The sequence below is a fragment of the Lactuca virosa genome, chromosome 8 (genome assembly GCF_052849685.1).
Source record: "Lactuca virosa cultivar CGN04683 chromosome 8, Lactuca_virosa_CGN04683_v6, whole genome shotgun sequence".
Classification (NCBI taxonomy): Eukaryota; Viridiplantae; Streptophyta; class Magnoliopsida; order Asterales; family Asteraceae; genus Lactuca; species Lactuca virosa.
Genome location: NC_136433.1, coordinates 60,009,278 through 60,033,304, shown reverse-complemented (window position 1 = coordinate 60,033,304; position 24,027 = coordinate 60,009,278). Strand labels below are relative to the sequence as shown.

The 24,027-nt window shown below is 36.0% G+C and overlaps 1 protein-coding gene across 1 annotated transcript in view; it reads left to right on the top strand.

The window, feature by feature from the left end:
* LOC145130412 (uncharacterized) overlaps positions 1-24,027 on the top strand; it is a 32,565-nt gene that overhangs the window by 2,912 nt on the left and 5,626 nt on the right. The gene's annotated exons all lie outside the window — the stretch shown is intronic.

The window sequence follows — 24,027 nt, the reverse complement described above, 5'->3', positions numbered from 1 at the left end:
AGTTCTAATATATTAATAATATTATTTAATTAGTATTGATCAAAGAGTTAATTTGGAATTAATTAAGTGATCGAAAGGAGACTAATTAAATATATGGGGTTGATTGTGTAAATCATCTATTCTTGTATAGTGGGCTAATGATCCATGGTTTGTATGGATTGGGTTAAAACCCATAAGGTGCTCCATAGATAATCCATAGAGGTTACAAACCCATGGATCATGGAATATGGAAAGCCATGACAATTAGGGTTTACATGGTGTAACCCTACTTGTGCCACAACTATATAAAGAACCCTATGCAAGCAAAATCGGGACAATGACTACTACTTGTACAAGAAAGAGGGAAAGCCAATTTTGAGGTGTAAGTGAACTTCTCTCAAGGTCATTCCAAGTGTTGTGGTGTTGTGTGAGACATTTAAGGCATCACATTTGAGGTGCTAGGCTCACAAGGTTCTCAAGGAATCCAAACCACAAAAGGTATGTTCTTCTTCTAGCATTTATGTTTAAAAGTTCCCCATGCTATGCTAGATAGTTGAAGAACCTTGGAAAATCAATTTTACATGTATCATAGTAAAACATAGATCCAAGGTTCCTAGGGTTGCATGTACACCATAGGAGTGTTAGAATGCTAAAAACCCAAAAGTGGTATCAGAGTCTAGGCTTGTTTGTTTGATACTTGATGCAAACTTGTTGAAAAGCTCAGTTTTCTGCATTTTGCAGCATGAACTCGCCGATTCCATGGGGGGACTCGACGAGTCCATGAGAAAATTCATCCTACTCGTCGAGTAGGTTTGTGCACTCGACGAGTAGGAGCCCCTGAATGCAGATTTTCGAGTTTTGCTGCTGGAAATGGACTAGAAACATTATCCTAAACTGTTTTGATGTTATAAAACTTGTTTTAGATGGTGTAATGGTTATGCTAATTCGTTTTCAATAGCTATTATCAAAATTTCAAGTTTTATATGGTTTATTTATGATTCTTGAAATTGTTGATATGAACATTCATGAACTTATGAGTTTAGAAGATCATAGGAATTATTTGTAACTTGCTTGTTAGTTTAATTCTTGATCTTGATGTGTTTTAATGGAATCCATAATTTGTCCTCAAGTTATGGATTACCAAAAGTCATTCTTTTAAAGTCCATTATTAAACACATATGTTACATAAAATGAAAAGTCTCTCATTTTATTAGTCCATTAACTCATAAGTTATGAAAGATGAAAAGTTTTGAAAGTTACAAAACTTTCCCTCAAGTTTTGGAACATGTAAAGTCTCTTTAAAAACTTTAGTTCCAACCCCTAGAATTTTAAAAGTTAAAATTCAACCCTTATACTTTATATTATTATAAGTTTAATAATAATTATATATGTATAAGAACAAGTCGTTTTACCGTTAGTAGGCCTCATTCATGAAGCCGGTCTATAAGGGGGGTATAAGGTTGTTGCCTATAAAATGGCAGCTTAATGGGTGTCCACTCTCACCCACCACTTCCTTGACTGGTGGAGGGTCGTTAGTCGAACGGGTAAGACAAGGAATTTAAATCCTCATTAAAGTATGATGGAATTTAAAGTAACTTAATGTTTTATAAAATTCTCAATCTTAGTTACTTTAGGAAAATGTGAATAAGGTGCTAACCCATAAAATTACACTTTGCACTTTGTTTAAGTCGTTAGTGGAGCGTGTGTGGTTAACCGGCACACTAACCTGGACTTAACAAGGTAGGCAAAGGGTAACTTAATGTTTATCATAGTATCGATGGAGCGCGTGTGGTTAACCGGCACATCGATTGAGGGGTAAATATTAAGGGTACCAAGTATATTTGCATGGTTATTCACACCTTGTTTTGTGATCCTCGGCATCCCAGTCACAAAACCTGAAGGGCACACTCGAGATTGAAACATGACATTAAAAAGTTCAATGAATCTCAAAGGATCTAGGAATTTCAAAACCAATTAAAACCTAATAATTTATTTCGTTTTTCATGGTGGAAATTGGTGAATCGTCATTCGCCTACCTTCAAATATTTTATAGCTTGGATTATAGCATCCCTCCTCTAAGTTATAAAATATTGTGTTGGGTCCTAGCCTTAATATTTCATATTGGGTGTTATATTAAGGACTTTAAATCAACTATCTTGAATATCTCCCAAAAGATGTCTGAGCCAGACAATTATGATCTTCCCAAAAACTCTTGAACATGATGTCCCAAAAATCATTCTTCCCTCCCTCCACCTCCTCCAATTATTCTCCCTAACCCACAAGTTCTTGAATAGTTCAAAGTCACTCAAGCCCTATTGTCAAGCAAGGTCTATATGTGCTCACATCTTGGAGATAAAGTCACATATTGACAAGCCGGGAGTGTTGGGTGTCAAAGTCTTGAGAAAGTTGGTTGTTCAATCACTTTCTAAGTCACACAGTGAGTTCCTTTGGGACTACTATGTAACAGACTATGACATGACCCTAATGATCTTATCTATTTGCTTGGTGCTGCTGAATCAGCAATGATTTGGAGCTATGGTAAAGCAAATTTGATTAGTAGATCAACTTCCCAAACTACTATGGACATTGACAATTGGTAACATTGGATATCTAGAAAAGCCTTTTCTTCCCAATGGAAAGGGATTGGCCATAGTCAACTCGGTTGACCAAATGGTAAAGAGAAAGGCTAAGTCTAAGATAGTCCTGTGTGTCATTCCCAAAGGGTCCATATGTTTCTGTTGCCAAAGGAAGGGGCATTGGTTGCGAAGCTTCCTTAACTACCTGAAAGATCTGAGAGAAGGTCAAGTCAAAAGTTTGACTCTGCTTCAGGTAAGTCCACTATCTAACTCTATTAAGTTCCTATTTGGAGATTCTTATTACATGATGTGACTGGGTCACATGTTGAAGTTTTACGAATCGTAGAAAAAAAGAGGAATCTTAAAGAAGAGTAAGCTGATTCTGATCGCGAAGATGGATTTCGATCGCATGGTTCGGTGATCAAAATTTTTGAGCTGCTTATGAGTTGTGATAGATTGCTTAGGAATAGATAACAACATAGTTTTCATATGCATTTGCAGTGCAAGGGTAAGTTTTTCCGCAAGTTTTAAAATAAAAGAAAATGTTTGATTTTATTTATTTTAAGTATCTTTACAATGGCATATGTAAAATATTGTTGTTCATATGATTCCATTGATAGCAACATTAGAAAATGGATTTGATTCTGTCGTTTGTGGCAGTGTCATAATTTACCAAATAAGGAAAGATTCGTATCAACCAAGTTTTCAGTTGGATAGAAACTTGGAATCATGCAACTTGTATTGTATGATGAATGAGAATTTTTCATCTTTGGAAAAATTAGGACTAATTCCTTGTTCACATGTATATGTTAGTCGAGTGAAGGGCTAAGGGATCAAGTACACATTCTTGTACACTGGTTAAAGTCCACCACAAAAAGATCGGTAAAACTATTCGTCATGATTTACTAAGGTTTAGTAAATATGGTTATACTTACCAGTTTAAGTATAATTCTGAAACATTGGAAAAGTTTCGATGTATGGCAGGACGAATGAGAAGAATCAAATTAGGTAGAAAGATAAAAGTTTCTCAAATCTGAAAAGATGGGAGAGTACTTTAGTATCATGTTTTGTGATCATCTTAATGGTTGAGAAATCATATCACAATTAGTCCTCTAAGGAGATCTTAGTGCATTCCGATGGCTAAGAAGAGGAATCGTGAATTGTTGAAATTGTTAAATCAAGAAGATGAGTCATACTTCGTGCCAGAACAATTCTTAGAGTCATACTTGAAGATTGTAACTTGAGTGACATATCTTAAAGAAAGGTTTATAACACTTGTCAAATGTAAGAGTAAAATGAGTCCTACTCTTGTACATTTGAAGTTGGTAAGTTGTGATGTTTTGGATAAAACAAAGACCAACTAAGGCCAATTGTGTGAAGTGTTTGTCTTGATAAAGAATCCGCACTATCTCTTGAATATTTGGCAAGTGAGTCTTAAATGTCAAGAGGACAGTGGGAGTCTTAAAGATCTTGGAAAAACTTCAAAGATCTATTCAAGAATAAAAACATGTAGTTTATCACTAGCACACGACGTGAGGTTTATAACCTATCGTGTTGACATATTCCTGGTTCTATGCCTATTCCAGTTAAAGTTGGCTTTGGATATGAGTTCTGAGAGTTCTCAATTGCTTGCATAGCAACTTGGAAGCAATGGCAGGCCCTTGTGCTGCCAGGTGGCAAGAAGTTGAGATTGCACAAGTTCAATCCATATGAGTTTGGATTTGTCACTAACCTTGTCTAGTGATTATGGTTTTGAAAAATTCACATGGATTGGAACACATACACCATAAAATCTAATTGTCATAAGGTTTCTCTCCGATCATGAAAATGATGGTGAGGAAACACTTTCACTAAGTAGATTTTAAGTAGATAGCAATTGTGATATTTGCATTCTCAAAGTCGTTAGTGGAGCGTGTGTGGTTAACCGACATACTAGCATGGACTTAAGAGAAATGGCAAAGGTCTAAACAATTGAGACTATGACTACGACATCCATTTTCATAGTTCTGAAATTGTTTACACACACATGTGTGCCATCTAAGGAAATGTGTATGATTTTGATAAAGTTTTATCAAATCATCTCGTATCAGAAATATGAACTTTGGTAAGAAGGTCAATAAAGTATTGATTTCTAGAAATATGAACTTTGCTGTAATTAAGGGAGAGGAAATTATACTTCACTTCAATTCTAAAAGCTTAGATTGAGGTTTTAATCATCTTTAGTCAAGGATATATATATATATATATATATATATATATATATATATATATATATATATATATATATATATATATATATATATATATATATATATATATATATATATATATATATATATATGGATTTTATGTTGGAATGGCTCAACACAAGGAAATTCTATATATGGGTCCATTATTTTTGTTCTAAAATTTGATTATGATTATGGCATCCCTTTCATAATCTGAATTATGGGAACTTGGCAAATAGAAATCGAAATATTATAGCAAAAGACTGGTCCAGTATCATGTCTTTATGTGAGACATCATGAATCATGTCCCATATGCTTCAGATATAGGATCGATTGCATGTGCTATAATATTCATCTGTTCTAAATTTTTCCAAATGCCCAGAGCATTAAGAGGGAAAAATTACTAGAACTAGATATGACTAATTTGATTAAGCAATTGTCGAGGACAATCTAAGGTTTACCAAAGATTGGTTGCTCAGCGACAATTGGAAGTATAGTGTTAATTTTGGAAGGACCATATTGACATATTCTGAAAAAGATGCAACTCTTAGTCAGGAGTGATACTCAAAATGGGAATATGGAAATGTTTCCGTAGGTGGAAGTTATTCATTAAATATGTGTAAGATTAGGAAACAGAATGCATGAAGGATGTTCAAAGGAATGTGCTTTGAATTTGAGACTTCGTTTCCATGGAGTGATCTCTGTTGGAATACTTTGTAATGTCTGTTGACAAGTCTTTGTGACTAGTGTGCATAATCATTACAAGAGGATCAATACATATAAGTTTAGAATCTAAAAGATTTCAGTAAATGGTAGAAACTTGGAATTCTTACATTTACGATAAGGATTTGGGATTGTGAAATGAGAATCATTGGAATTATGTTCAATCGATCTATTTCACAAAGTAAAGATCATAGAAAAACTTAGTGTGAATACTTGGTGTATGGCATAACTAATGTTTGGAAAAACATAGTATGCATGCTTAAGGTATGGCATGACTAGTGTTTAGAAAAAAACCATAGTGTCCATGCTTGGAGCATGGGACAACTATTGTTTTAATTCAAGTATAAAGTTGATAGTTTGAAACAGTATGCAATGGATAATGTGTAATCAATATAGTGATAAATAAAAGATGTTTTATTTATATTCATAAGTTCTGAGACCATATTTGATTCGATTATCCTTGTGTTTTACTTTGCATGTTTTGACTTCCAGAATAACTAGGTCATTCTTCCAAATGACTAAGTTATTCAAACCATCCACCGTCGGTCATATGCTGGAAGTAGATATGAATCAAGACTGTCATGAAGTTGGATTGTAGATGTCCAAGGTATGAGACATAGCAAGAGTTGCTGCAACATTCATGAGTGCTCATAAGTTCTGAGTATTGGATTCAACCCACGCTCGCTGGTATCACTTCATGGAATTTATCTTTAGTGATCGCGAGACGGTAATATCATATAAGTCTTCAAACTTAGAGATATGACTTGTTGCCTATGAGTTGGTTATACATTGATTGTACGAAAACGCATTGGTAACTCGATGTTATAAAACGTGCCTTTGTGTATAATTCAACAAGTAGTAGAACAAGCATATGAGTCGAAGTTTATCTGTTCCTTCTTGGATTAGAAGCGATATCTGGGCCCCTCGATGATTTTGTGTTGACCCATGTACCAGGACCGGTCAGAACTAAGTTGATGTGTTCAAATAAGATCTATGTCAAACATATCGGAAATCGAGAAACAAACTGCTGGATAATAGGTAAGACATTGTTCCATGTATTTATACGACTGATATCTAGAACAGCGGATTATATGATCACTTATCTTAAATGGCATATCATCATCATCTCAGTTCCGCGAGACCTTGAAAGAGCTACGATTGTTGATCGGTTCCTGAAGTCATTCTTGAAGTTATAGTTATTAGACTTATCCAAGTGGGAGATTGTTGGATTAGGTGTCAAAGTTCATAAATATTCCTGGAATGTACTTGACCTGGTTGGCATGGTCCATTTGGGTTGCATGGCAGTGCAAAACTTGGATAGACTAAATGAGAGAAAAGGACACTTAAGGATTATTAATATATTATAAGTTCTAATATATAAATAATATTATTTAATTAGTATTGATCAAAGAATTAATTTGGAATTAATTAAGTGATCAAAAGGAGACTAATTAAATATAGGGGGTTGATTGTGTAAATCATCTATTCTTGTATAGTGGGCTAATGATTCATGGTTTGTATGGATTGGGTTAAAACCCATAAGGTGCTCCATGGATAATCCATGGAGGTTACAAACCTATGGATCATGGAATATGGAAAGTGATGACAATTAGGTTTTACATGGTGTAACCCTACTTGTGCCACAACTATATAAAGAACCCTATGCAAGCAAAATCGGGACTATGACTACTACTTGTACAAGAAAGAGGGAAAGCCGATTTTGAGGCGTAAGTGAACTTCTCTCAAGGTCATTCCAAGTGTTGTGGTGTTGTGTGAGACATTTAAGGCATCACACTTGAGGTGATATGCTCACAAGGTTCTCAAGGAATCCAAACCACAAAAGGTATGTTCTTCTTCTAGCATTTATGTTTAAAACTTCCCCATGCTATGCTAGATAGTTGAAGAACCTTTGAAAATCAATTTTGCATGTATCATAGTAAAACATAGATCCAAGGTTTCTAGGGTTGCATGTACACCATAGGAGTGTTAGAATGCTCAAAACCCAACATTTCAACCCACAATAATAAAGTTATTATGTTTTATCATCAAACAATTTACCCAACTACCTATCCCCATTATCTTCTTTAATTCCTAGGGATCTACCCTAAGAATCATCTATCACTCATTCCTAAGGGTTTTCCTAAGGAATAGGCATGAAGTCCATCGTCGCCAAGGTTTATACAACAGGCATTAAATCCATAGCTGCCAGGGTTCACCCAACGGGTGCTAAGTCCATAGCTCTCATTTATCAACAATATTATTTGCGGGAGTCCACCTGCAATACATGTCAATGGGTTTTTAGAGTACACCGGGTAAACGTATCGTTCACAACATCTACAGGTAGCGAGCCTGCTAGTGTTCCACAGACTGTCTAGAATAGTCCATGGTTGTCATCCGTACTCTTCTAGATGACGGGGCCATCATTTGGGTAAAGGTTTCTCTCATTTTTCACCTCTCACCCTGATCTCATAATCTATATCACCTTTTATCTCATCCTCTAACTCATCTTTCATCACATACCAACTATTTCATCTACCCATGTTTTACCCAACATATTTGTAGATATAAAATACGTATACAATTCAGATCTGAAGAAATAGTTTAGATCTGTAAAGAAAATACATATACGGTTCAGATCTGAAGAAAAAGGTCTAGATCTGAAAAAAAAAACAAAGTTTAAATCTTTCATCCAGCATAGCATTCAAAGCATAAAATACATATACAGTCTAAATCTGAAGAAAAGTTCAGATCTGGAAAGAAAGAAGTTTAGATCTTTTATCCAGCACAGATCTCAAGTATAAATCATCCATATATCAGGTTTAGATTTGAAAAGTTCAGATCTGCAGTGAGAAAGTCCAGATATGAAGGAAAAAGTTCAGATTTGAAAGAAAATGGTTAGATCTGACAAAATTACATATACCATTCAGATCTGAAGAAAAGTCTTAGATCTAAAAAGAAAAAGTTTAGATCCGAAGGAAAATATAGATCTGAAGGAGAAAGTTCAGATCTGGAAGAAAATGTTTAGATCTAAAGGAAGAAGTTCAGATCTGAAAAGAAAGAGGTTCAGATCTTTCATCCAGCAAACATCTCAGGTAAACAGACAACATATATTTATACACATAACACATAATCTATATAAAATACTTCATATCTATGTGTAATAAGAAAGTGACTATACAATCACCTGATAAGAAGTGATTCGGACATCACTTCGCTTCTTAGAATAATCTCCTTTGACGAAACCGGGAAGTTTGCTTGAAAACCAGGCTCTGCGCGGGCAGAGTTTCAAATCGAAAAACTCTTTTTCTCGGAGCCTTCAGGTGCTCCGGGGCTTCCTTGTAATGCTAGGGATGTACCCTAGGCTTTGGGGGGGGGGGGGGGGAAGTTAGAGAGAGAGTAGAGAGAAAAATAAGAAGTGGGAGGTGTGAGTTTTTGGCTAGCCCTCGCCTCCTATTTATAGGAGCCGACCTCGGTCTACACTGGGCGTACTCACTACGCTTCGCGTACGAGACAACGCTCCGCGTACGAAGGGACAGATGGCGAGGTTCGGCTAGGGCGACATGGGCATCTTCAGACCATTTGTTGCGAGACCGTTGGGCGTAATTTTGCTACGCGGGGCGTAGCTTCGCATCAGCCTCGCAAATTTCATTATTGACTTTGAAAATTCATAACTTTCGTATACAAGCTCCGTTTTCGACGTTCATTATATCCACATGTAGGTGAGACGGCACTCTACAACTTTCGTTTAGACTCCGTCGGCTAATTTTGATTCTATATTTAAAGTTATATTTTTAACAGGCCGGGACACGAAAAGTCCGTTAAAAATTCATAACTTCTTTATCCGACGTTCGTTTTTGTCTGTCTTTTTACCGTTGCGCTATTATTAATGAGATCTTCGAACTTCGAGCTGTGCACTGCTGATCCGAAACTTAGAAAAATATAACTTCCTCATAAGAAGTCAGATTTGGGCGTTACTTTTATGCACACTCTCGGTTTAGCGAACACTATGACTTTCGTTTAGATTGCTAGGGCTAAAAAGTCCTCTATCATAAATTCGCTATTTACGTCACGCAGTGTTGTGCCGGTTCTGTCGCGAAACTTTGACAGGCACTAACTTCTTTGTTATAACTCGGATTTCGGCGTTCTTTATATCTTCAGAATCCCTGTCATGACCACTACAACTTTATTCATAGATATCGGCTTATCTAACATTCTGTTTTTTACGCTTATTTTCATTCTTGATTTATTATATAATCATAATTAAGTATAAAGCACATAAATTTACATAATTCACATAATACTCAAATAATTCATCTTTATTACTTCAAAACGAGTTACAACGGTTGACCTAAACTATTACATCATCATTAATGCTTAGCCCAGAAACACGGGCGTTACAATTCTCTCCCCCTCAGGATGATTCCGTCTTCGGAATCATGCATCAACAAACAAATGTGGATAGCGACTCATCATGTCACTCTCCGTTTCCCAGGTGAGATTTAGCCCATTCGAATGTTTCCATCGCACAAGCACTAAGTCGACCATCTTGCGTCGTAACTTCTTCGTCTTACGGTCAACAATCGCCTCCGACTCTTCTATCAGTCTCTTATTTTCATCCATCCTTAACTCTGAAATGGGAATCATGTCGAGAACTTCTCCCGTGAACTTCATCAAATAACACACCTGGAATGTGTTATGAATACCATCTAGCTCTTCTGGTAGTTCCAGCTTGTAAGCTTGGTTCCCAATCTTTTGAAGAACTTTGAACGGTCCAATGAACCTCAGACTCAACTTTCCTCTTTTCTTGAATCTTATAAGTCTCTTCCACGGTGAGACTTTAAGCAAAACCGAATCTCCAACTTCGAACGTCACCGGTCAACTCTTCTTGTCAGCATAGCTCTTTTGACGATCATGGGCTGCTAACATCCTTTCCCTAATCACCTTTACCTTTTCAGCAGTCTGATGGACTATCTCGGGGCCCATAAACTGCTTTTCTCCAGCCTCAAGTCAACAAGACGGCGTACGACACTTATGTCCGTACAAAGCTTGATATGGTGTCGTTTTGATGCTCGAATGGTAACTATTGCTATAGAAAAACTCTACCAGAGGTAAGTGTTCATCCCAGTCACCTCAAAACTCTAGGGTACACACTCTTAGCATATCCTCCAACGTTTGAATCATTCTTCCGCTCTGACCATCGGTCTTCGGATGGTAGGCTGTACTTAAACACAACTTTGTACCCAATTCCTCTTGTAGACTCCTCCAAAACCTTGACGTGAAACGGCTATCACAGTCTGATACTATCATTAAAGGTACACCGTGAAGTCTTACTACTTCCTTCACGTAAGCATTTGCAAGCTTATCCATAGACCATCTTTCATTGGCTGCTATGAAGTGTGCACTCTTAGAGAATCGATCAACGACCACCCAAATCATGTCGTGACCGTCTTTCATTCTGGGCAATTTAGTGACAAAATCCATGGCGATGTTTTCCCTTTTACCCATGGGTACAGGTAAAGGTTCTAAGCTCCCATACGGTTTCTGATGTTGTTCCTTAACTCTCGCACAAGTTACTCACTCGACCACATACTTTGCAACATCGAGCTCCATCATCGGCCAACAGTAGTAGGGTTTAGATCCCTGTACATTTTTGTGCTGTCGGGATGAATCGAGTACATGGTCTTGTGAGCTTCTTCCATCATAATATCTCTTACTCCTCCTGTCTTAGGTACCCAAATCCTCTCTTGGAATACCTTCAATCCTAGATTATTCGTACCGAACACCAACGTTTTACCTAAACGTTCTTCATTTCGGTCATTTTTATCTGAAGCTTCTTCTTGAGCTTTCTTAATGCTTTCTGCAATCATTGAGACTGTTGGATTAGTGTCTAAGCCCATAATTTTGGTATGTAATTGACCCGGTTGTGCATGGTCCTTTTGGGTTGCCTTCATCAAAGCAACTTGATAGGATGATTTATGAAGAGAAAGGTTATTATGATTTATTAATATATTATATGAATAATATATTAAAAGAGAAATCATATTGTTTAATTAATATTAGTCAAGAATTAATAAAAATTAATTTTGTGGCTAAAAGACATTAATTAAATAAAGGGGACTAGAACTGTCAATTGTGTGATAGTTGGATATTGGGCTAATGGACTCCATAGAAGTTGGAGTGGACGAAATCTATGGGAAAACCCATTAGAATTCGTCCAAGGCTTCTAAGGAGGGAGTCCATGGACCGCTTAGGCCCTAAGTAGTTAGATTAAGGTTTCCTAGATGAAAACCCTAATAGCTTAACTATATAAGGAGCCCCTAAGGCCCCAAAAACGTGTGGAAGTAATCCCTAAGGGTTCTTAGACGTTTTTGGTACCTCTCATCCTCTCTCTTCTTCATCATTCTCTTGCTCTTGGTGTTTGTGAGCCGTTAGAGGTGTGATACTTGTGACACTAAGCTTCTTGAAGATCAAAGAACTCTTGTAACCATTGAAAGGTAAGATCTAAACCCTAATTCATATGTTAATTCGATTATTGTATGCTAGATCTAGGCTTTATAAGCATTCGATGATTATTGCATGTTCATTAGACAAACTAGATCCAAAAGCTTTAGGGTTTTGCATATACACCATAGGATTGTTGTAGTGCTCAAAACCCATCAGTGGTATTAGGGCCTAGGTTGTTTGTTTGATGTATTTGATGCTTGTATGATCATTCTTGGCATGAAAATCGAAGTTTTTGTCCTCTGCATGACTTACTCGGCGAGTCAGTGGATGGACTCGACGAGTCAGCCTGACTCGACGAGTCCAGTCCTTGACTCGGCGAGTCCAGGGGTCAGACTGAGGATATTTCGGGGTTTTTTTTGGATTTTGGCTGATTTTGATGATAGATAATTACCATAAACATTTTTTATTGATAAAATCCGAATTTTATTGATATTATGTGATTATCTTTGCCTAAATAGTAGATAATTATCAATTAATTAGATAATCATTGCCTTATGTGATAAACTTGATTTATTTGAATTATTTGATTGAATTATCTTGCCATAAAATTAGGTCGAATTTAGATAATTTCCAATTATTTGATTAATTTAATTATTTGTAATTTGATTTAGATAGTTTTGAAAAGTTTCAAAACTTGCCCTCAATTTTTGGAATTTGAATATTTGATTAAAAAGTTTAATGTTGAAATATTAAACTCTAAAACCCTAGTTTTTGAAAATTTCAAACTACACCCTTATGGTTTTATTAAGTTAATTAAGTGTATAACTAAAAGAGGGTTAATAAATCCATAATGATTTGGTTTACATTTAATTAAATTAAAGGTATAGTTTATTAAATTAGACCTCCTAGTATTTTAAAAGTATAAAATACACCTTATACTATATAACATTTAAAAGTTTAACATATTATATATGTATGAGTAAAGAGTCAGTCTTACCGTTAGTAGGCCTTATTCACGAAGCTGATCTCTAAGGGGTGTTTAAGGAAATTGCCTATAAAATGGCGATTGAATGGGTATCCACTCTTACCCACCACACTCTTGACTAGTGGTGGGTCGTTAGCCGAATGGATAGGATAGGACACAACCTTCCATTATAAGTATAATGAAATACGAAGTAACTAAACGCTTTTATAAATTCCCAAATCTTAGTTACTTTAGGAAAAAGTGAATTTGATGCAATTCCATGGAATTACACTTTGTACCCTTGCCGAGACAATTAGTGGAGCGTGTGTGGTTAACTGGCACACTAAGTTGGGATTGGCATTGGTGGAAAAAGGTGACTCGATGTTTATCATAGATTGATGGAGCGTGTGTGCTTCACCGGCACATCGATTAGGTGACTGTAACATTGAGGGCACCACGTACATTCGTATGGTTATTCACAACTTATTTGTGATCCTCGACATCCTAGTCACAAATGAAGGGCATAATCGAGATTAAACATGCCATTGAAAAGTTCAATGAATCTCAAAAGATCTAGAAATTTCAATTCATTTAAAATTTAAACCTTCAATTTTCGTTTTTCATGGTGGAAATTGGTAAATCGTCATTTACCTACCTTCAAATGTGTGACATCCCCAATTTCACGGCCAGAAAAGACCGATTTGTTTATGCTTTGTTTTTAAAATCAGAGTAATCTTTTACAGAAAACAGTTGCGGAATTTGTTCCCAAAACAAAACATGATAAGAATTTATCAAAGCATTTCTTTAAAGAAATGTATTTTCATTATATAACAAAATCTCGGGATGTCATGTTCAATACAGACCAAAAGCATAAACAGAACAACATAGACCTTACACAGTTAATTATAACTACGGGCCTATAATCCTTATCTCTCGTTACGTCAGCCAACTTATGCTCTTGTGCCACAACCTGTAATACAAAGAAAACTGAGCGGGTCAGGCTTGGGAGCCTGGTGAGCATATAGGGTTTTCAACCCACAATATTATATATATATATATATATATATATATATATATATATATATATATATATATATATATATATATTGTGGGTTGAAAACCCTATATGCTCACCAGGCTCCCAAGCCTGACCCGCTCAGTTTTCTTTGTATTACAGGTTGTGGCACAAGAGCATAAGTTGGCTGACGTAACGAGAGATAAGGATTATAGGCCCGTAGTTATAATTAACTGTGTAAGGTCTATGTTGTTCTGTTTATGCTTTTGGTCTGTATTGAACATGACATCCCGAGATTTTGTTATATAATGAAAATACATTTCTTTAAAGAAATGCTTTGATAAATTCTTATCATGTTTTGTTTTGGGAACAAATTCCGCAACTGTTTTCTGTAAAAGATTACTCTGATTTTAAAAACAAAGCATAAACAAATCGGTCTTTTCTGGCCGTGAAATTGGGGATGTCACAGTTGGTATCAGAACATTAGTTTAAGCGAACTAGGAATTTGTAGGAAATTTCTAGACTTAAACTTAGAATGCTATGTATTAATCGTGAGGAGTGTGTCTAAAATATGTTAGGTAGTACACCTAAATGGACACAAGCACTAGTTTATTTTAGGAATGATGCCTAAAATGCTTTTATATGCTAATTGTTTTGTATAATAGCTAAATTGATGCTATTATTTGTTCGGATCTATGGTCTGTTGCCGACCGGATCTAGAAACCTTATGTGTGTAGGATTCTAAGCGTATGACTATGATATTAGAACTAGCATGTAAACGTTTCGGGGTGATAAGGAGATTTATACGTTTATCGTAATTAAAGCTTTCTTATCTTAAAATTCTTGCTTGGTACACCGAATGTCTGCTTGGGTGTACAAAGGGTCATGGTGAAGACTCGTAGAGAAATTGAGTAAATGGAGGAAATGAAAAAGGCTTATGATAGTGGATGACACATATCGGAAGATATCGTAAGAGTGGTATCTTGCCTTTAGAATACGCCTTATGAAATAACAGTACGTTTAGAGGAGTACGGTATGTCTGAAGTACACCTTCGATTGGCAGGATGATGGAGAGATTGGTGTAATTCTTGAGGTTGTCTCATCACCCGGCATTTCCATCACCAATCGAGTTGAAGTATAATTGATGATTGAAGATACGCAATGAAGAAGTCCTAGTAGAGTCTAGGGAAATTGTTTATGATTATTTGGACACATTCGTATGTGTTAAATTGTTTTGTGATTTTAGGACTTGGGGACTACGAGACAATACTTGGGACGAGTATGAGTAGGTGTGAAAGGTAGTAGATGCATATACTACCGGAAGCACAGGACTCGCACTTGGATTAGGGAAAGTCACAAGGTTACCAAGAAGCTGGTGATTGATTTCGTTTTATCCGAGTATGTCATTACCCTTGTTTTGGTAATGATTAGTGAGATGGTTGTTATTCCGACCCTAGTGGTCATATAAATTTGAGTTCGACTGCGATAAGTATGTTACGTGGTCTAGAGGACCAAGTTAGATGTAACATCTGACTTAAGACAGAAGGTTGAAATTAATGCGATCGATAGTATCGCGCTCGTTGTTAAAAGAAGTTTGCAGGTAGAAATGCTACAGGCTGAAATGTGATTATATCACATTAGAATATGAAGGAAGGTATATTCCATTCTGGAATTTAACTTTAAAAAGACCAAGTCTAAGCGTCGCATCGTGCGATGAGAGGTCAATAGAGCACGACACATCGGTATGTTGCAATAGATAAAGGAAATTATTTATCCTAAGAAGAAGGAGGAGTCCACAATAAGGACTTATTTGGTAACTCGAAGGTTATGATTGAAAGTACATCATAGTACGAAAAGCAGATGCAAGATTGAGCATCGTCTGCAGTCAAGAAGCGCTAGAGTTAAATACTCTTTCGAGGAAACATAGAAGTTACGATTTGTGCTTAGGATGAAGAGATAACGTATGGAATCATTATTTAAGCCCTGTTTTGTTGATGATTCCGGGACGTAATCATCCTAAGGGGGAGATAATTGTAACGCCCGTAGATCCGGGCTAGTCAATTTAGAGACGATAAGCATCAAAAATGACTTTTTGATGGAAGATTATTTAGAAGGAGTAATCTTAACTAAGTTGTAGTATATGTTACAAGGATTCCGTACATATAAAGAACGCCGAAATCCGAGTTATAACGAAGAAGTTATGACCTGTCGAAGTTTCGCGACAGAACCGGCACGACACATCGCGACGTAAATAGTGAATTTACGTTAGAGCGATATTTGGCCTTAGCAATCTAAATGAAAGTCGTAGAATACGTTAAACCGAGAGCGTGCATAAAAAGAACGTCTAAATCTGACTTCGTATGAGGAAGTTATGATTTTTCGAAGTTTCAGCATTAGCAGTATGCAGCCCGAAACTCGAGATTGAGGTCGAGTGGTATTTAGCAAAAACTTTCTAAATGAGAATTGAAGATCTCATCAATAGTAGTCCAACGATAAAAAGATAGACGAAAACGGAGTTCAGATGAAGGAGTTATGAATTTCAAACGGATTTTCCTGTCCCGACCTACTAAAAATAGTATATTATTAATATATTAAAAATAAAGTCAAAATTAGCCTACAAAGTCTAAATGAAAGTTGTAGATCTTATTTTTACCTACGCGTCGATATAAAGAACGTCGAAAACGGAGTTCGTATGCGAAAGTTATGAATTTCTGAAGTTCGGGGCACGAAACCCCAAAACTGTCAGAGACCACAACGTGGCAACAGTGGCCACGACGTGGCAACAGTGGCCACGACGTGGCATGGCTTCTGACGCCTTCTGGAGCCTGACAGAGCAAGTGGACGATGACGCATGCAATGACGACCAAGCCCACGACGTGGAAGAAGTGCCCACGACGTGGAAAATGAGAAAACAGCCCTATAAATAGATTTGAAGGGGCAGCCGTTTGTGGTTGCCAAATCTCTTCTCTCTCACCCATATTACCTCGATTTACGTGCAAAGAAGTACCCCCAAAGCCCCGATATCATCCCGATACCCGAAGCGAGTCCCGAAGCCCTGAAGATCCTGAGGAGAAAGGAGTTTCCGAGCCGAAGCTCTGCCTGCGAGAAGCCATGTATTTGAAGATATTCTAGTTTCACCGAAGAGATACTACTCTTAGAGCTGTAGTGTTGTCCGATCATCTTCTCATCAAGTGAGTGTATAGTCCCTTTCATACACACGATTTTAATACAAGTATTGTTTGAATGTATTAAGTATATGTTTGAGTGAGTGTATAGTCCCTTTCATACACACGATATTAATACAAGTATTGTCTGAATGTATTAAGTATATGTTATGAGTGAGTGTATAGTCCCTTTCATAAACACGATCTTAGTACAAGTATTGGTTGAATGTATTATATCTATGTTATGAGTGAGTGTATAGTTACTTTCTTCTAACATATAAGTATTAAGTATTTGCTACAAAATACGTGTTATGTGTTTATATATTTGTTGTTTATTTGAGATAAGCGTGGAATGGATGTTTTATATAGGTTTTAAATGAGTTAAACTGTATATGTATGTTATATCTACAAATATGTTGGGTAGAACATGGGTAGACGAATTAGTTAGTGTGTGATGACGGATGAGTTTGAGGATGAGACGAAAGACAAACCTTGGTAGCTATGGATTTAGTACCGTATAGACAAACGTTGGTAGCTATGGACTTAGTACCTACACTGGTAGCTATGGATTTAGTATTGTAAAGATAAACCTCGGTAGCTATGGATTTAGTATTATATAGATGAACCTTGGTAGCTATGGATTTAGTACCGTGTAGACGAACGCTGGTAGCTATGGATTTAGTACTGTTAGATAGACGATGATAGCTATGGACTTAGTACCTGTTAGATAGACGTTGGTAGCTATGGACTTAGTACCTACACTGGTAGCTATGGATTTAGTATCCGATGAATGAGCCTTAGCAGCTATGGAATTAGTGCTTTACGAAAGAACCTTGGCAGCTATTGTCTTAGTGCCTAATAAAGAATCCTGACAGCTATTGTCTTAGTGCCTAATACGGAGTGAACGAATAGATGACTCTTAGGGTAGACCGTTAAGAGAAAGGAAGATAATGGGGATGGGTAATTGGAATGATCGTTTGATGATTGAATATATATATATATATATATATATATATATATATATATATATATATATATATATATATATATAAGATATAATATTGTGGGTTGAAAACCCTATATGCTCACCAGGCTCCCAAGCCTGACCCACTCAGTTTTCTTTGTATTACAGGTTGTGGCACAAGAGCATAAGTTGGCTGAAGTAACGAGAGATAAGGATTATAGGCCCATAGTTATAATTAACTGTGTAAGGTCTATGTTGTTCTGTTTATGCTTTTGGTCTGTATTGAACATGACATCCCGAGATTTTGTTATATAATGAAAATACATTTCTTTAAAGAAATGCTTTGATAAATTCTTATCATGTTTTGTTTTGGGAACAAATTCCGCAACTGTTTTCTGTAAAAGATTACTCTGATTTTAAAAACAAAGCATAAACAAATCGGTCTTTTCTGGCCGTGAAATTGGGGATGTCACAAAATGTTCTGCAATTTGGATTACAACATACCTCTTCCAAGTTGTAGAATATTGTGTTGGGTCCTAGCCTTAATATCTCATTTGGGTGTTTTATTAAGGACTCAATCAACTAACTTGAATTTCTCCTGTTTTGTAGATGTCAAAGTCTGACAACTATGGTCTTCCTGAATCCGTTGGAAAAATATTCCACATGAAGATGATGTTCGACGATTGGATTGTGGAAATGGAAATCATGCTTCACTTCCTCCACCTCCTCCAATAATTTTCCCTGACCCACATGTTCTAAGACTTGAAAAGTTCAAGGTCACTCAAGCCCTATTGGAAAAAAGACACAAAGATGGAAAGTCTGTATGTGCTCATGTCTTGGATATGGAGTTGCATATTGATAAATTGGGAATGTTGGGTGTCAAAGTCTCTAGTAAGTTGGCTGTTGACTTGGTTCTGCAATCACTTCCTGACTCATATAGTGAGTTCATTAGAGAGTACTATATGATAGACCGAGACGTGACCCTCATTGATTTGACTTATTTGCTTGTTGCTGCTGAATCAGAAATGATCTGGCAGACTGGTCAAGAAAATTTGTCTGGTAAATCAATGTCTCAACCTTCTATGGACAATGGCCACATTGGAAGTCCAGAAACGTTTTCTCTACGCCAGAGAAAGGCTAAGTCTGAGATAGTCCCTTGTGCCATTCCCAAAGAATCTGTGTGTTTCTACTGCCAAGAGAAGGGGCATTGGTCACGAAGCTGACGTGACTACCTGAGAGATCTAAGAGATGGGAGAGTCAAAATGTATGACTCTACTTCAGGTAAAATCCACTGTCTAACTCTATTAAGTTCCTATTCGTAAATTCTTAATACATGATGTGATAAGATTACATTTGATGTTTTGTAGGATCGAAGAAAAGGAAGCTTAAAAGAAAAAAATGAGCTGAATCTGGTCATGAAGAAATGGATTTCGATCGCATGATTCAAAGATCAGTTTTTTAGCTCCTACTTTAGAGTTAGGACAGATTGCTAAATAATATTTACATAGTTTTCATTTGAAATCGCATTGTCAGGACAAGATTTTTCCGCAATAAAATAAATTTTGTTTTTGTCTTATTTATGTTTCCTTGCGATGGATTTTATGAAAATTGGTGTTTGAATGTTTCTATTATTAGCAATATTGTGAGTGGATTTGATTCTTAGTTATGTTATTTGTAGTAATGTCAGAATTTTACCAAATAAAGAAAGATTCTCATCGCCCAAGTTTCAATTGGATAGAAACTTGGAATCATGCAACTGGTATTGTATGATGAATGAGAAACTTTGTATTTGGGAAATTAAGACTAATTCCTTATTCACATAAGTATGTGAGTCAAGTGATGGACTAGGAGATCTAGTACTCATTGTTGTGCACTAGGTCAAGTCCGCTACAAAGAACGATAAAATATTCGTCATGATTTGTTAAAGGATTAGTAAATGTGGCTATACTTAAAAGATTAAGTATGATTCTGAATCGTTGAAAAGGTTTCAATAAATAGAAGAACGAATAAGAAGAATCAATTAGGCAGAAAGATAAAAGTTTCTCCAATCTGAAAAGATGGGAGAGTACTTAAGTATCTATTTTATGATTAACTTAGTGATTTGAAACTGTATCACAATTGATCCTCTAAGGACACCTTAGTACACTAATATGGCTAAGAAGAGGAATCGGAAATTGTTGAAATGGTTAAATAAAAAGGTGAATCATACTTCGTTCCAAAATCAAGTCTTAGAGTCGTACTCCAAAACTATGATTTGAGTGACATCATCTTAAGAAATTTTAACACACTCATCAAATGTGAAGTAGGAAAATGTTTTCTTGCTATTGCACGTTTGAAATTGGTAAGTTATAGTGTCTTGGATAAGACAAAGACCAACTAAGACCAATTGTGTGCAGTATTTGCCTTGATAAGAACCTACACTAACTCTTGAATATTTGTTTTGTGAAGAAATGTTTCTTGACAAGAGAATCTTATATGTCAAGAGGTCAGTGGGAGTCTAAATGATCTTGAAAAGGTTCAAGAACTAATCGAGAGTAAACTTATTAAACACTAGCACACGACTTGAGGTTTGTAACCTATCGTGTTGACATATTCTTGTTTCCGTGCCATTCCAGTAAAGTTACTTATGAATATGAGTTCTACGAGTTCTCAATTGACTGCATAAGGGCAAGCACCCTGATCAATTGAAAGTACATTGATAGGTAGGGGTGAGATGCTAAATATCTTGGAAGCAATGGTGGGACCCTTGATGGCAAGAAATAAAGAATGAACAAGTTCTGTCCATAAGAGTTTGGATTTGTCACAAACATTATCTTATGATTATGGTTATGACAAATTCACATGGATAGGAATACATACACCATAAAATCTAAGTGTCATAAGGTTTCTCTCCTTCATGAAAATGATTGTGAGAAAACGCTTTCACTAGGAATATTTTAATGAGATAACGATTATGTAAATTGCATTCTCAAATTCGATTACGACTACGACATCACTCTTCATAGTTCGAATTGTGAGACTTGGCAATTCGTTTGAACATTCGAGACTTATTGCTATAAGTTCTAGAATTGTTTAGACACACATGTGAGCTATCTAAGGAAAGGTGTATGAGTTGTTTTCCAAAAGCTTTGATAAAAGATTGTCGAAGTGTATCGTATTAGAAATATGATCTTTGAAAATCAACAAGTATTGTTTTCTAGAAGTTTAACAGATTTCTGAATACATGTCAAAGCTAGTGGGAGCATAAGTGTTATGCTGGTAAGGATATAATCATCATGTTAGTGGGAGCATGATTATTATTGTAAGTATTGCAAGTTAGCAATATTAATTATAGAAAACAACCGTTTCACTTTGCAAAGTTGCAGGGGTTGAAAAGTTGTTTTGCTATAATTAAGGGAGAGAATATTATACTTCGTTTCAAAATCTAAAGGCTTGGATCGAGAAATTTTAATTAAATTTAGTCAAAGGACATATATGGATGTTATGTTGAAAAGATTCAACATATGGGAATCCTATATATGGCAATATTATAGCAAGAAACTGGTAAAGTATCACGTTTTTCATTATGAATCGTGTCCCATACGCTTCGGGTATAGGTTCGATTACATATGTTGTAATATTTGACTGTTCTAATATTTCCCAAATGCCTAGGGTATCAAGAGGGAAAAAGGACTAGAACCGGATTTGACTAAAATAATTAAACAATTGTCAAGGAAAATCTAAGGTTCGCTAAGGATTGGTCAGTTGTGAGCAGTTGGAAGTATAGTAATGAATGGACCATAATGACATTATTATGATTAGATATGATTCTATTAATAATGAGTTGTCGTATGGAAAATATGGAAATGTTTCCATATTGGGAGTTGGACGTTAAGAATTTATGTCTAGATTAGAAACTTTTATGCAAGAAGGATGTTCAAAGGAATGTACTTTGAATGTGAGACTTCGTATCTATGGAATTGTCTTGTAACAATATCCAATAGAACACTTGGTAATTTCGTTGGCAAAGTCTTGGTGACTTTTGTGAAATAAGATTACAAAAGGATCATTGCATAAAATGTTAGAATCTAACATATCCTAGTAGTGGCGAGAATTTTGTGTTCTTACACTAACAATAAGGATTAGGAGTTGTGAAATGAGCATCATTGGAAATGTTTTCAATTGATCTATTTCACAAAGTATGGACCATAGGTAAACATAGTGTGCATGCTTGGAGCATGGAAAAACTGTTGTTATAATTCAAGTAATAAGTTTATTACCCGAAACAATGAATAATGTGTAATCAATATGGTGACTAGATAAAAGGAGTTTTATTTATACTCAAAAGTTTGGGGCCATATTGAATTCGATTACTCTTATGCTTCACTTTGCATGTTTTGACTTCCCGAATAATAAGATTATTCGAACATTCCACAGTCGCTCGTACTTTGGGAGTAGGTATGAAAGAAGATTGTCATGAATTGGTTTGTAGATTGTCTAAAGTGTATTAGACATAGCAAAAGTTTGCTGCAATGTTCATGAGTGCTTATGAATAAGATTTGAGCATTGGATTAAACCCACGCTCACTTGAATCACTTCATGGATTTTATCACGGGTGATTAGTGAGACGATAATATTTTATATTCTTGAAACCGAGATGTGTAATTTGTAATTTACAAGTCGGTTACACATTGATAATATGTAAACGCACCAGTAACTTGGTGTTATAAAACATATTGTTGTGCGTGATTTGATGAGTAGGTACAAGCGAGCATTGAGTTGAAGTTTATCCGTTCCTTTTACCCAAAGTGGGATAAAAGTGATATCTGTGGGCCCTTCGATGATTTAGTGATGACATCCTAAGCGCTTGGCCAAGACTGGACTAAGTTGATGTGTTCAATTATAGTCTGTTGTCAGTCGTCATAAATCGGAAATCGGGAAACAACACATGAACAGAGAGTATGATTAAAATCCATGTCTCAGTTCATATGATATCTAGAATGGAGGAATATATGATCCCTTATCTAAAGGACGCGTTACTGATAAGATCAGAGTTCGACAACGTCTTTGAGAAGCTACGATTGCTAATCGTATTGTACTTGCACTATAGTTACTAGACTTATCCAAGTGGGAGACTGTTGGATTAGTGTCTAAGCCCGTAACTATTTTGGTATGTACTTGAGCGGGTTGTGCATGGTCATTTTGGATTGCCTTCACCAAAGCAACTTGATAGGATGATTTATGAAGAGAAAGGTTATTATGATTTATTAATATATTATATGAATAATATATTAAAAGAGAAATCATATTGTTTAATTAATATTAGTCAAGAATTAATAAGAATTAATTTTATGGCTAAAAGACATTAATTAAATAAAGGGGACTAGAATTGTCAATTGTGTGATAGTTGGATATTGGGCTAATGCACTCCATAGAAGTTGGAGTGGACGAAATGTATGGGGAAACCCATTAGAATTCGTCCAAGGCTTCTAAAGAGGGAGTCCATGGGCTGCTTAGGCCCTAAGCAGTCAGATTAGGGTATCCTGGTTGAAAACCATAATAGCTTAACTATATAAGGAACCCCTAAGGCCCCAAAAACATGTGGAAGTAATCCCTAAGGGTTCTTAGACGTTTTTGGTACGTCTCATCCTCTCTCCTCTTCATCATTCTCTTGCTCTTGGTGTTTGTGAGCCATTAGAGGTGTGACACTTGTGACACTAAGCTTCTTGAAGATCAAAGAACTCTTGTAACCATTGAAAGGTAAGATCTAAACCCCAATTCATATGTTAATTCGATAACTATATGCTAGATCTAGGGTTTATAAGCATTGGATGATTATTGCATGTTCATTAGACAAACTAGATCCAAAAGCGTTAGGGTTTCGCATGTACACCATAGGATTGTTGTACTGCTCAAAACCCATCAGAGACAACTTCTATTCTTAACGCTCTTGGCCTATTTCTTTCAATATTTACTTTTCAACTTAGAGCA